Below are 3,086 nucleotides of genomic sequence, written 5' to 3' on the forward strand. Positions count from 1 at the left end.
ATATCACCATGCTCAGTCACTATAGGTGTGTATTTATTATACATGTACTCATGTGTATATATGTGTGTGTGTATACATGTGTGTGTATGTGTGTATATGTGTACATTCATGTCTGTGAATATGGATGTGAATGTGAGTATATGAAGAATACTGACTTCCAGGCAGCTAGGATGAGGGTCTTAAAGCCCACACTCCTGTCTCTGGCTTGCACTGGGGATTACAGGCAATTCTTTTTTTTTTTTTTTTTTAATTTAATTAATTAATTTTTTTATTTTATATTTTTTAAGACAGGGTTTCTCTGTATAGCCCTGGCTGTCCTGGAACTCACTTTGTAGACCAGGCTGGCCACGAACTCAGAAATCTGCCTGCCTCTGCCTCCCAAGTGCTGGGACTAAAGGTGTGTGCCACTACTGCCCAGCTAAATTAGAGTCTTTAAAGGAGGGGAAAACTTAGCCATTTTGAAGAAATAATAAAAACTCCCCAAATTTAGCGAAACTATAAAATCCTTTATCCCAGAACCTCAACAAACCCCAGAGATAAGAAATACGAAGAAAACGAAACCAAGGATGTCACAGCCCAACTGCTCAGAAAGAACTGTAAGAACAACATATTAAATACAGCCAGCAGAGTGTAGGAACTGGCGTTGACCCGGACAACCGGACCAGTGACCCGCCGCTGGACATGGCTTTCCTAGCCTGGTGCTTTGGGTGCCAGGCCTGCAGACCGGTGGCCCTATTGAGTGGCAGCTATCTCCAGTCCAGAGTCTGGATGGGGCTCCCGGACTCCTGGCCACTCTCCCTGCAGCAGGCCCGCGGCCGCGCGCGCGGAAACGAGTATCAGCGGAGCAACATCAAGCGCAAGCACAAGCAAGGCTGGGTCCGTCGGCTGAGCACACCTACTGGCGTGCAGGTCATCCTCCATTGCATGCTGAAGGGCCGCAAGTCCCTGAGCCACTGAGGAGCGCGACAACGCCGCGGGGAATAGACTCAGACGCCCCGTAGAGTTGCCCGAGGGCGAGCAGATGGGGCAAGCTGAAAGTAGGGATCTGTCCCTTCGTAGGTTTTTAGACGCATCCCCCGTCGACAGCTGCTTACCGACCACCAGCACCTGCGATACCTCGTCCATTTCTGTGAATATATTTGAAGGCATCTTTGCAAGACAGGGTCATTAAAACACGGACACCACCCCTACGTTTCCAGCTATTCCAAAGTATTACCGACTTGATAATAAATATTCACGTTTCTTGAAGAAGAAAAAAATACAACCAGAGTAAAGAGAGAGACACTTTACACACAAAGGAACCAGGCAAGAACACGGAAGTATTCAAAAGAAAGAGAGAACTGTCAACCTAGAGTTCCCTGACTAATGAAAGCTGTCCTCTCACAATGAAGACATGGCGCAGACTTTTCAAGGTACACGGAACAGGAAGGCTTAACGAGCAGCAGGCTTGTCCTACAAGAATGTGGCTTTCTGCCTTCCACAAAGAAGAAAATCAGTACCAGGAGATGGTCCAGATGTGTGGAAACCAGGGAAGAGAAGTGGAAAGCGTAACCCTAAATAACAGACAGATTTCCACTTTGTTTTAAATTCTCTAAAGGAGGACTGAGTGTTTAAAGCAAAAGTATAGTATGATGCGTATGGCATGGGCATGATAAAGTTGTACAACATTAGCTGAAGGGCCGGGACATAGGAAATGAACACCTAGTTTTTTGTTGTTGTTGTTGTTTTGTTTTGTTTTTGGTTTTTCGAGACAGGGTTTCTCTGTATAGCCCTGGCTGTCCTGGAACTCACTCTGTAGACCAGGCTGGCCTTGAACTCAGAAATCCACCTGCCTCTGCCTCCCAAGTGCTGGGATTAAAGGCCTGTGCCACCACACCCGGCACGAACACCTAGTTTTATGAAGCTATTTTATCACACAGCAAGTGGCATGGACACTATTTTAAGACAATTATAGATGACAATGAGTATTACAGACCTTGCGGCATCCATTTAAAAACCCAGACTCAAAACGGATAAGGATAGAATAAGATTATATTCTATATATTGGATTAGAAGATCGTAAATGCTCAATGGATCTAAAAGGAGACAGAAAACAGGAAAGGGTCCATGAAGAACAGATGAGACCTGCAGAAAACCAACAGTGAGTTCAAAGCTGGATATACCAACTGCCAGCGTTATATGGCAGATTGGAGGCTGCCTCTGTGCAACTCCATGGGTGAGAAGATCAGAGGAGCAGAGCGAGATGCTATCTAGAATACAGAGCATGGGGTAGAGGCTGAGATGTCTTGGTGGGTATGGAGCTTGTTGTGAAAGAATGAGGACCTAAGCTCAGATCCTAAACACTGTTGTAAAAGCCAAGCATGACGGCTGGTGAGATGGCTCAGCAGGTAAGAGCACCCGACTGCTCTTCTGAAGGTCCTGAGTTCAAATCCCAGCAACCACATGGTGGCTTACAACCATCCGTAAGGAGATTTGACTCCCTCTTCTGGTGTGTCCGAAGACAGCTACAGTGTACTTACATATAATAAATAAATAAATCTTAAAGAAAAAAAAAAAAGCCAAGCATGAAGATGTGCACCTATTATCTTAGCTCTAAGGAGGCAGGGATAGTGCGGGGCAGGGAGCAGAAAACCTGCGTCCCACCACTGCGTCCCACCACAGTTCCGGTGCTCTGGGCAGCCAGATGCAGAAGATCTGCCACACACTTTACACACGGCCCCCGGTGGGTGTCTGGCTGTGTGAAGCCACTAAACCCTAGCTCAGACAGTGGTGGACAAGGGGCAGGCCTAGGTACCAGGTTCTCAGTCTTGGGCATCTCATGCTGGACACCGCAGAAGAGCTGAGAAAAGAATGGGGGCCCCAGGGGTGGCTCAGTCAGCCCCGGGGCTGAAGGGAAGAGAGGGCAGGGGAAGAGGGGCGCTGGGTGGTTCCCACTCCAGGCGAGAGGCTTTGGTCTGGTCCGAGGCTGGAGTGCAGGATGGCCTTTCTGCCAGAGGTTAGACACAGCTTCTTAGTGGAGAACCTATCCCATCGTTCAAGCAAGGCGGGCCTTGATGAGCAGAGTCAGTCTATGGTTTTAGAGCTTT

General features: G+C 47.7%; 1 pseudogene; it reads left to right on the forward strand.

Moving 5' to 3' along the window:
* Window positions 1-656: 656 nt before the first annotated feature.
* On the forward strand, window positions 657-957 carry LOC110333575 (annotated as a pseudogene).
* The last annotated feature ends 2,129 nt before the right edge of the window (window positions 958-3,086 follow it).

Source organism: Mus pahari, chromosome 16 (assembly GCF_900095145.1).
Source record: "Mus pahari chromosome 16, PAHARI_EIJ_v1.1, whole genome shotgun sequence".
Taxonomy (NCBI): domain Eukaryota; kingdom Metazoa; phylum Chordata; class Mammalia; order Rodentia; family Muridae; genus Mus; species Mus pahari.